Source organism: Equus przewalskii, chromosome 11 (assembly GCF_037783145.1).
Source record: "Equus przewalskii isolate Varuska chromosome 11, EquPr2, whole genome shotgun sequence".
Classification (NCBI taxonomy): domain Eukaryota; kingdom Metazoa; phylum Chordata; class Mammalia; order Perissodactyla; family Equidae; genus Equus; species Equus przewalskii.
This window is the reverse complement of record NC_091841.1, coordinates 20135056-20147317: the sequence shown is the minus strand read 5'-3', so window position 1 is coordinate 20147317 and position 12262 is coordinate 20135056.

Below are 12262 nucleotides of genomic sequence, written 5' to 3'. Positions count from 1 at the left end.
AGAGTCTGCTCCACATGGTGTCTGCTGGGCTGAAACATTCAAGATGGCTTCTTTACTCACACGTTTGATGCCTCAGGTGGGGTGGCTGTGGCAGCAGGGAGTGAAGTCTTTTTTTCATGTCACCTCTTCATGTGGCCAACTTGGGCTTCCTCACAGCATGGTGCTTTCAGGGTAGTCAGTCTTCTTATGTGACAGCTGGCTTTCAAGAGGAAGGGCACAGAAGCTTTCAGCTCACTTAAAGGCTAGACCAGGGACTACATTTCACTGAAGTCTGTTGTTTAAAGAAGAAAGTCATAAGATCAACTCAGATTCAAGAATAAAGGAAATAGACTCCACCTCTTGATGTGAGGATCAGCATGTGCATATAGAAAAAGAAGAAATTAATGGAAGTTAACTTTGGAGACTGTCTGTCATAGATATTAAGGAGTCTAGTCTAAGTCAAAATCTCAATCTCATACCAGACTTAAGGCTTTATAACTCTCATAGACCTGAAATGGAGATGAGAGAATCAACACACATTTCCTTTTCCTCCTTCTCCCTCCTCAGTCCTTTCTTTCTTTGGAGGGTCCAACCCTTTGGAGGGTTGGCCTATGGGAAGATGGATGTGGAAAATGGGCCAAATTTTGTCTAATTAGTTGTTTTAATCTGTCCACTAATACATCCACATGATACGCATTTGAGTACTGGTCCTCATATATAGTCAGGGGTGGGGTCTTCAGGAGGCCCTTTGAGTATCTCCCCTGCTACAGGCTGAATGTTTGTGTCTCCATAAAATTCGTGTTTTGAAAACTGGTCTCCAATATGATGGTATTTGGAGGTAGAGCCTTCAGGGAGTGATTAGGTCATGAGGGCAGAGCCTTCATGAATGCGATTTGTGCCCCTATAAAAAAGACCCCAAAGAACTCCCTTGTCCCTTCCACCATGTGAGGACACTGTGAGAAGACAGCCTTCTATGAACCAGGAAGCAGGCCCACCAGACACTGAATCTGCCAGCACCTTTACTTGGACTTCCAGCCTCTAGAACTATGAGAAATAAATTTGTATTGTTTATCCAGTCAATGGTATTTTTGTATAGCAGCCTGAATGGACTAGGACCTTCCTGCTGCACACTTCCTGATGGGAATTCTTCACTCTTGCTGACAGTTTATTTAATTATTTTTAAAATTCAACTAGCATTTTATTTTCCAGTTGCTCCACTGGTTTTCAGAATCACTTCTATTTTCTTATCCAACTTTCACTTTGAAATATGAGTCATTGCTGAGGTACTTATGAATCACTGGAGGACATCACCATCTATTCCAATATAATGGAGGAGAAATAGGTACTGGAAGCCTTCATATAAGAAAAGTTGATGATTTAGATTTGTTTTCATTATTCCTAAATTTTGTCAGTCTTTTCTCCTATACTGGGAGAAATCATATGGGGAGCTTTTCTTGGTTCTTTTTCACTGGTGTACCCAGGTCAGAGAAGAAGAATGAGAAAATTAAAGAGTATGTATATGTTTGAGGAGTTGGGGTTGAGGGGTGGGACTATAGAAGCTCATGGAGGAGGACAAAAATTTATGGATATAGGTTAGATATTTTTTCTTATTCACTTTTTTTCTTTCCCTATTATAGCTTTAAGATCCTAAAGAGAAGAAGGGCCTTTATTGGATTGTAGGGAACATTCTTGTTTCCAAACCCTCTTGATTCAGCATTCCAGTAAGTAGAATGTGTGGTTCTTTGTGATCACATATCCATTTATATGTTTTCAATCTTCAATAAACCATTTCTTGGAGATTTAGAAAGTAAACTTACTATGCTCTTAAACCTTCCTTTTTTTCTATGCTCTCTATTGAAAGCCTGGAACTTCTGCTCAACTGCCCTGTGATTTAAGCTATCTTTGTTGCTCCCTTGCTGATCTTTTCTGATCTGGTGTTGCAGGGAAAGGCAAGTTTCCTCAGGCCAAGCCAAATTTGATCTATCTTGGATGCACCCTGCCCATTAGTGCTCTGCTGGGCAAGGGTACCTCATCAATAAGAAGCAACAGAGGTACAAAGGGGCAGGAGCAACAGCAAGTCAAAAAAACTCCAGAGATCCATGGCAAGATCTCCTAGAATATCCTCACTATACTCTTCTCTGTATCCATGACAGCACCTAGGACTAGTAGAGCAAGAATCCAGCTGGAAAGGGGATGTCTGTCTCACCTTGTTGTAGGCACCCCCAATTCCATGAAATGAAGATTTATAGGAAAGTTTCTCTTTGAGCCTTCCTTATTGGCTTAAGTGAACAAGACTCACAAGAAGCATACTCTCTCCTTCCCCAGAACACTCTCTTCAAAGGAGTCACTACTCCAAAAGATTCTCCAACTCCAATGAAAGTCTCTCAGTGTATACTCTATTCTTAGTGGTGGGTGGTGGGGAAAGGCTCATAGGATATCTTTGAAAAAGTCATGAAGGAATGTGTTTAGTAGCTCTTAGAATTTGGAGATACTTATTACTAATCATTCTTTGCTTGGAGTTTTAGCCAAAATTCAGAAATAATATGAAAAGTCCTTATTACTTCAAACAGTCACTCCTTTGATTGGCTTTTTAAAAACAATTTTTAAAAAATGAAGTTTTGTAGAGTGATGTCAGCAACATGGTGGAGTGAGCAGTTTTCTTTGTCTCTCCCCCTTCAAACTACAACTAATTGGACATTCATCATGCAGTAAAGGATATCCACACAGCACCTCAGGACTCCTGAGAGACCTGTGTTGCTATACATCATAAGGTGGACAGACTTTCCCCTGAGAGGAGGTGGAGATAGGTGAAAACTCTCCAACCCCCAGGCAGCCTAGTAACTGCAAGTGACTCTCTCCCAACTGACATGCTCATAGCATCAGCATGGCACTGAGGGTGGGCATGTGTGCTTATTGGCAGCACAACTGTGGAAACAGGCGACTACAGCCCTAAGCCCCCTGTGATTGCCCCTTAGCCCAGTGGGAAAATCCATGGTCCCATGGCAGGTGCAGGGCAAGCCTTTACTCAGCCTTAGTGGAGAGGCCTCACCCAGCAATCACAAGGCTTGGAGGCTCTGGGGCAAAAGGGGCTCAGCTGACTGAGCAACTGACTGGCCACATTTAGCACACACAGCCCTGCTATGACCCCAAGGGGCCAAGGGAGACCCAGTGGGACTGTGAGCCCCAGTATGACTGCTACTTGGTCCAGGGGGAAAATCCACAGTCCCACAGCAGCTGCAGAGAAAGCCTCTGCTTGGCTTTAGCAGAGAGACCCCGCCCAGCAATCACAAGGGTGGGAGGCCCTGGGTCAAAAGGGGCTTGGCTGGCTGAGCAATCCACCAGCAGTATTTAACACCCACAGCCCTGCTGTGGCCCTGAGGGGTCAAGGGAGACCCAGTGGAATCATGTGAGCAGGTGGTGACAATTCAGAGCCCCAGCATGACTGCTCCTTTGTCCAGAGGGAAAATCCACAGTTCCACAGCAGCCTCAGGGAAACCCTCTACTCTACTTGCCGATAGCAGAGAGGCCCTGCCCAGCAAACAAAAAGGCTGGGAGGCCCTCGGGCAGAAGTGGCACAGCTGGGTGAACTAAGCACAGGCTGCATTAGATACCCATAGCTCTGCTGAGGCCCATAGTGGACAAGTGAGGTCCTGTGGGACTTGATGGTGGCAGAGCTGCAAATCTAGGTGAACCTGCTCCCAGCTGCTGTGAAAGCCCATCACATCACTGCAGACCCTAAGGAGGGAAGACCCTAGGTGGTCTGCAAGAGTAGGCACCAGCAACCCAAGGCCCCCTTGCAATTATTCCCACAGCTGATGGGAGACCCTCAGGGCCACTGCAATCTCAAGGAGGGGCCAAGGCTTGGTCATAAACAGTTGATGGGGATCCTGGTCAGAGCAGATTACACTGCTGCCGCCCCTCCCTACCAGTAGAAGCAAGTGGAAGCAGTAACCAAACTATGTCTCTATGCGGAGGCACAAATCCACACCATAAGGCAGTATGAAAAAGTGTATTAAATCTCCAGAAGGAAAATGATAAATAGCTATCATTAAGAAACTTAATGAGCTAAAAGAGAATACAGAGAGACAACTCAACGATTTCAGGATCTACATCACAAAAGAGCTTGATAGCATATAGCAGAACCAATCAGAAATGTTGGAGATGAAGAACACAATGGAGGAGGTTAAGAAAAATCTGGACTCCCTGAATAGTAGGGTCAATAATATAGAAGAAAGAATTAGCAATTTGGAGGATAGGAATGTAGAAATGCTTCAGATAGAGGAGAGAGAAGTAAGACTAAAAAGAAAGGAAGAAACTCTTCAAGAAATCTTTGACTCAATTAGGAAATGCAACATAAGGATTATAGGTATCCCAGAAGGAGAAAAGATGGAGAAGGAGGCAGAAAGCCTGTTCAAAGAAATAATGGCTGAGAACTTCCCAAACCTGGGGAGAGAGATGGAACTCCATGTGACAGAAGCTAATAGATCTCCAAACTTTATCAATTGTAAAAAGATCAACCCCAAGGCACATAGTAATGAAGCTTTCAAAAGACAATGACAAAGAGAAAACATTAAGGGCAGCAAGGCAGAAGAAAATAACCTACAAAGGAACCCCCATCAGACTGACAGCAGATTTCTCAGCAGATACCTTACAGGCTAGGAGAGAGTGGAATGACATATTCAAAACTCTGAAGGACAAAATCTTGCAGCCAAGAATACTCTATCCAGTGAAAATATCATTCAAATATGATGGAGAAATAAAAACTTTCCCAGATAAACAAAAGTTAAGGGGGTTCATCACCACAAGACCTCCTCTTCAAGAAATGCTCAGGAAGACCCTCATACCTGAAAAAAAAGGGAAAGGGGGTTACAAAAACCAGAGCAAAGGAGATAAGTAGAAAGACAAAATCAGAAAGTTGCCAATCTGTCCATCAGAACAGGTTAGCAAATGCTAAGTAAAATATTAAAGATAAAAGGAAGGGAAACACCAGGAATAAATATAATCTTGTCATTTTAACCACAAACTCACAATACAAGAAGGAAGGAAAAAAGATCTGACAAAAATAACCTAGAAGGGTAAGAAGAAAGGGATGGAACGGCTTAATCTAAGGAAATAATAGGCTATAAGAAAATGGACTATCTCATCTATGAGATGTCTTATAAAAACAACATGGTAACAATGAAACAAATAAGAAGAATACAGACACAAATTACAAACAAGAAGAACACCAATAGAGAAAACTACCTACCTGAATTGGTAGTCCAAAAATTGTGGGACGAGAAACAAAGGAAAAGCAGGAGAACCAGAAAACAAGTGATAAAATGGCAACATTAGGCTCCCACATTTCAATAATCACTCTAAATGTAAATGGATTGAAATTTCCACTCAAAAGACACAAAGTGGCAGGATGGATTAAAGAACACGACCCAACAATATGCTGCCTCCAGGAAACACACCTCAGCCCCAAAGACAAACACAGACTCAGAGTGAAGGGATGGAAGAAGATACTGCAAGCTAATAATGAACAAAAGAAAGCAGGTGTCGCCATACTTATATCAGACAAAGCGGAATTCAAAGAAAAACAGGTAAAGAGAGACAAAGAGGGGCAGTTTATAATGATAAAAGGGACACTCCACCAAGAAGACATAACACTTGTAAATATATATGCACCCAACACAGGAGCACCAAAGTATGTAAAGCAACTACTAACAAAACTAAAAGGAGATATCAACAACAATACAATAATAGTAGGGGACCTCAACACCCCACTAACACCAATGGATAAATCATTCAGACAGAAAGTCAACAAGGAAATTGTAGAATTAAATGAAAAATTAGACCAGATGGACTTTATATATATATATATATATATATATATATATAGAACACTCCATCCAAAAACAGCAGGTTACATATTCGTCTCAAGTGTGCATGGAACATACTCAAGGATAAACCATATATTGGGAAACAAAGCAAACCTGAGAAAACTCAAGAGGACTGAAATAATATCAAACAGCTTTTCCAACTATAATGCTATGAAATTAGAAATCAACTACAAGAATAAATCTGGGAAAGGGGCAAAAATGTGGAGATTAAACAACATGCTACTGAACAACCAATGGATCATTGAAGAAATTAAAGGAGAAATAAAATGTTATCTGGAGACAAATGAAAATTAGAACACACCATATCAACTCATTTGGGGTGCAGCACAAGTGGTCCTAAGATGGAAATTCATTGCAATACAGGCTCACCTCAATAAACAAGAAAAACCTCAGATAATCAATCTCAAACTACACCTAACAGAATTAGAAAAAAAAGAACAAACAAAGCCCAAAGTCAGTAGATCGAGGGAAATAATAAAAATTAGGGCAGAAATAAATGAAATTGAAACAAAAAAGAGAGAAAAAGGATCAATGAAACAAAGAGTTGCTTCTTTGAGAAAATAAAAAAAATTAACAAACCCTTAGCCAAGCTCACTAAGCTCAAATAAATAAAATTAGAAATGAAAGAGGAGAAATCATAACGGATACCACAGAAATACAAAGGATTATATTAGAATACTACGAAAAACTGTATGTACAAAAAATCGGATAACCTAGAAGCAATGGATAAATTCTTAGACTCTTACAATCTCCCAAAACTGAATCAGGAAGAAATAGAGAATCTGAATAGACCAAACACAAGTGAAGAAATGGAAACAGCAATCAAAAACCTCCCCAAAAATAAAAGTCCAGGACCAGATGGCTTCTCTGGAGAATTCTACCAAACATTCAAAGAAGATTTAGTACCTATCCTTCTAAACTATTACATAAAATTGAGGAAGATGGAGCACTTCCTAACACATTCTACGAAGCCAACATCACACTGATCCCAAAACCAGACAAGGACAACACAAAGAAGGAAAACTACAGGCTAATAACAATGATGAACATAGATGCAAAAATCCTCAACAAAATTCTGGCAAACCGAATACAGCAATACATTAAAAAGATCATACACTGTGATCGAGTGGGATTTATACCAGGGACACAGGGATGGTTCAACATCCCCAAGTCAATCAACGTGATACACCACGTTAACAAAATGAGAAACAAAAACCACATGATCATCTCAATAGACGCAGAGAAAGCATTCAACAAGATCCAACATCCATTTGTGATAAAAACTCTCAATAAAATGGATATAGAAGGAAAGTACCTCAACATAATAAAGGCCATATATGACAAACCCACAACCAACATCATACTCAACGGGCAAAAACTGAAAGCCATCCCTCTGAGAACGGGAACTAGACAAGTGTGTCCACTCTCACCACTCTTATTCAACATAGTACTGGAGGTTTTAGCCAGATCAATTTGGCAGGAAAAAGAAATAAAAGGAATTCAAATAGGCAAGGAAGAAGTGAAACTCTCGCTGTTTGCAGATGACATGATCTTATATATAGAAAGCCCCAAAGAATCCATTGGAAAACTATTAGAAATAATCAACAACCACAGCAAAGTTGCAGAGTATAAAATCAACTTACATAAGTCAGTAGCATTTCTATATTCTAATAATGAACTAACAGAAAAAGAACTCAAGAACACAATACCATTCACAATTGCACTAAAAAGCATAAAATACCTTGGGGTAAATTTAACCAAGGTAGTGAAAGATCTATACAACAAAAAGAACAAAACTTTCCTGAAGGAAATTGATGATGACATAAAGAGATAGAAAGACATTCCATGCACGTGGATTGGAAGAATAAACGTAGTTAAAATGTCCATACTACCTAAAGCAAACTACAGATTCAACACAATCCCAATCAGAATCCCAAGGACCTTCTTTACAGAAATAGAACAAAGAATCCTAAAATTCATATGGGGCAACAAAAGACCCCAAATTGTTAAAGAAATCATGAGAAAAAAGAATAAAGCTGGAGGCATCACAATCCCTGACTTCAAAACATACTACAAAGCTACAGTAATCAAAACAGCATGGTACTGGTACAAAAACAGGTGCACAGATCACTGGAACAGAATTAAAAGGCCAGAAATAAAACCACACATCTATGGACAGCTAGTCTTCAACAAAGGAGCTGAGAACATACAATGGAGAAAGGAAAGTCTCTTCAACAAATGGTACTGGGAAAACTGGACAGCCACATTTAAAAGAATGAAAATTGACCATGCTTTTTCACGTTTACAAAAATAAACTAAAATGAATCAAAGACCTAAAGGTAAGACCCAAAACCATAAGGTTTCTAGAAGAAAATATAGGCAGTACACTCTTTGACGTCAGTCTTAAAAGGATCTTTTCGGACACCATGTCTTCTCTTATAAGGGAAACAATAGAAAGAATAAACAAATGGGACTTCATCAGACTAAAGAGCTTCTTCAAGGCAAAGAAAAACAGGATTGAAACAAAAAAGCATCTCACCAATTGGGAAAAAGTATTTGCAAGTCAGACATCCAACAAAGGGTTAATCTCTATACTATATAGAGAACTCACACAGCTCAACAACAAAGCATCAAACAACCTGATCAAAAAAATGGTCAGGGGACATGAACAAACATTTCTCCAAAGAAGATATCTGGATGGCCAATAGGCACATGAAAAGTTGCTCATCATCATTGATCGTCAGGGAAATGCAAATCAAAACTACACTGAGATATCACCTTAGAATGGCTAAAGTAACCAAAACAAATAGTAACAAACGTTGGAGAGGTTGTGAAGAAAAAGGAACCCTCATACACTGCTGGTGGGAATGCAAACTGGTGCAGCCACTATGGAAAACAGTAGGGAGACTTCTCAAAAAATTAAAAATAGAAATACCATATGACCCAGCCATCCCACTACTGGGTATCTATCCGAAGAAGTTGAAATCAGCAATTCCAAAAGTCCCATGCATCCCTATGTTCATTGCAGCACTGTATACAATAGCCGAGATGTGGAAGCAACTTAAGTGCCCATCAACTGATTATTAAATAAAGAAGATATGGTATATATATACACAAGGGAATACTACTCAGCCAAAAAAAAGGATAAAATCGTCCCATTCACAACATGGATGAAACTTGAGAGTATTATGTTAAGTGATATAAGCCAGATAGAGAAAGACAATCTCTGTATGACTCCACTCATAAGTGGAAGTTAAACATGTAGACAAAGAGATTAGATTATTGGTTACCAGGAGAAAGGGGGTTGGGCGCTGGGCACAAACAGTGAAGTGGTGTACCTACAACATGACTGACAAACAATAATGTGCAACTGAAATTTCACAAGGTTGTAAACTATCATAATCTCAATAAAAAGTTTTAAAAACTGAAGTGGTGTATATATAAAGTGCATAAATCTTAAACGTATGCCTTAGTGAATTTTTACAGAGTGAATTCTCTGTTTAACTACCATTCCTTACAAGCACCCCAAAACCTCCCTGTAATCTCTTTTAGTCATTGCTCCCCCAAAGGAAAACACTATTATGACTTCTATATTCAGCCTTCTATTGTCATGTATTAGTTTTTCTTGTTTTTAAACTTCAAGTAAATGGAGTCATACAGGATGTATACTTTGTGACTCTCTTCTTCCTTTCAACATTATGGTTGTTAAAGTCATCCTTCAGCTGTACATAGCAGTCATTTATTCTCTTTAATTGACTGTGTTATATTCCACAGAATAAATTTTCCATAATTTATCCATTCTATTGTTGATGGACACTGGGGTTGCTTTCAGTTTTTGCCTATGTATGCATAATGCTGCTAGGAACTTCCTTGTATGTATCTTTTTGTGTATGTTTCTTCCTGTTATGTATATTTCTTAGGAGAGGAATTTCTGGGTCATAGGGTATGCATTTGTTTAGTTTTAGTACATACAGCCAAATTGTTTTAAAAAGTAGTTTAACCTATTTACATTCTCATCAGCAGAATATGAGAGATCTAGTTACCCCACATCCTTCTCAACACTTGCTATTGTCAGGTTTTTTAAAATTTCAGCCATTTTGCCTGTGTCTAGTGGTGTCTTATTGCAGTTTGAATTTGCATTTCTCTGATTACTACTGATGTTGAGCACCATTTTCATATTCTACTTGGAATTTGGGTGTCTTCATTTGTGAAGTCCATCTTCATGTGTTTTGTCCATTTCTGGGGGGCAGGGATTGGGTTGTCTGTTTTCTTCTTACTTAGTGGAATTCTCTACAAATTTTGGATATAACTCTTTTGTCAGATACATGCATTATAGATATCTTCTACTCTGTGACTTGCTTTTTCACTCTCTTAATGGTGTCTTTTGGAAATTACATGCTTTGTTCCATTTTTAATGAAGTCTACGTAAAATTAAAAATTAGCTTGTCTCTTTCCATAAAATTCTGCTTAGATTTTGATTGGAATTGTATTGACTGAATGGATCAATTTGGAAAAAAATATATATTCTTCCAATATTGATTATATTGAACATAAGTATAATGTATCCACCAATTTATTTAGGTTTTCTTTAATTTATGTAAGTCATGTTTTACAGTTTTCTATTAGAGGTCTTACATAGTTTTCATTAGATTTATTTCCAGATATTTACAAATTTTAATGTAATTGTAAATGATTAAAATTTTCTTTTCTAATTGTTTATTGCTAACGTAGAAATTCAATTAAACTTTGAATGTTGATCTTTTATCCAATGACCTTGTTCAATTCACAGTAGTTTATCTGAAGATTCCTTTGGGTTTTTGATGTGCACAAGCACATCATCTGCAAATAATGACTGCCTTGTTCCAATATTTATTACAATGGCTCGGACCTTTAATACAATGTTGAATATAACGGTGTTAGCAGACATCCTTTGTCTCATTTCTCATCTCAGGATAAATGACTTCAATATATTACCCTTAAGTATGATGTTTGCTGTAGCATGTTTGTTTTTGGTTTTGACAGATATTCTTTATCAGATTAAAGAAATGCCTTTTTGTTCCTAGCTTGCTAAAATTTAAGTTTAAAAAAATCACAAATGAGGGGCTAGCCCTGTGGTCGAGTGGTTGGGTTCACGCACTCTGCTGCAGGAGGCCCAGTGTTTCAACGGTTCAAATCCTGGGCGTGGACATGGCACTGCTCATCGAGCCATGCTGAGGTGGCATCCCATGTGCCACAACTGGAAGGACCCACAACTAAGAATATACAACTATGTACCGGGGGACTTTGGGGAGAAAAAGGAAAAAAACTCTTTAAAAAAATCACAAATGAGTATTAAATTTTATCAAGTACATTTTTCTACATTTACTGAAGTGATTATATAGTTTTGCTTTTTACATTCTGAAAATGTGGTTAATTACGTTGATTGATATCCAAATATTAAATGAATCTTGTTTGTATTCCTGGAACAAATACAAGAATTAATCCAGGAATGCAACATTGAGATATATAACCCTTTTTATTTATCATTAAGTTTAATTTGACAACAGTTTTCTTAGGATTTTTGAATCTATTACCATGAGAAAGATTGATCTACAATTTTCTTTTCTTATTTGTTTTTGTACCATTATTGATTTACGTATGCTGGCCTTATAAAAAAAGTTGGGAAATGATCTCTTTTATTGTTTCCTTAAATATTGGAAATTTCACTTATGAAGCATTCTGTCAAGAATTTTCTTTGTGGGAGAGTTTTTCATATGAATTCAATTTCTTGATGAGTTGTAGAACTGCATATGTTCTTACTCTTCTTGTGTGAGTTTTGGTAAGCTGAGTAGATGTCAGAGATGCTGAAGCAAAGTTCACACGGGCTTCATTCCTGCATCTATGGGTGGAAGGAACCCTAGATGTGGATGAGGAATCTCAGATATGACTAATGGACCCAGGTCAGTGTCTTGATGGTATTTGGCAGGAAGTTACAATGGGTAAGAGAGGGGACAAGGACATACAACTGTGTTTTGGGGTGAAATTAAGATCTACCTTTATGTGGATCTGAAATTGCTCCAATAGTTCTACGTCTCTGATAAGCTTAGTAAATAATAACCCTAAGCATTCAGCTTATTCTGCATTTTTGGGAGATGGGCAGCAATAACCTGGTGTTTTAAACAATTTTTTAACAATTCCTCTGTTTTATAGTGGTGGCATAAGCTCATATAAGTTCAACCATATGAAAAAATATTCTTTTGAATGTCATTAGATCTAGGTCTTTATTAAGTTATATATATAAAGATATATATATTTATCTATTAAGATATATATTTATAAGATATGCAGAATATATATTAAGATAATATATATTAAGATATATTAAGATAATATATATATTAAGATATATATTAAGATAT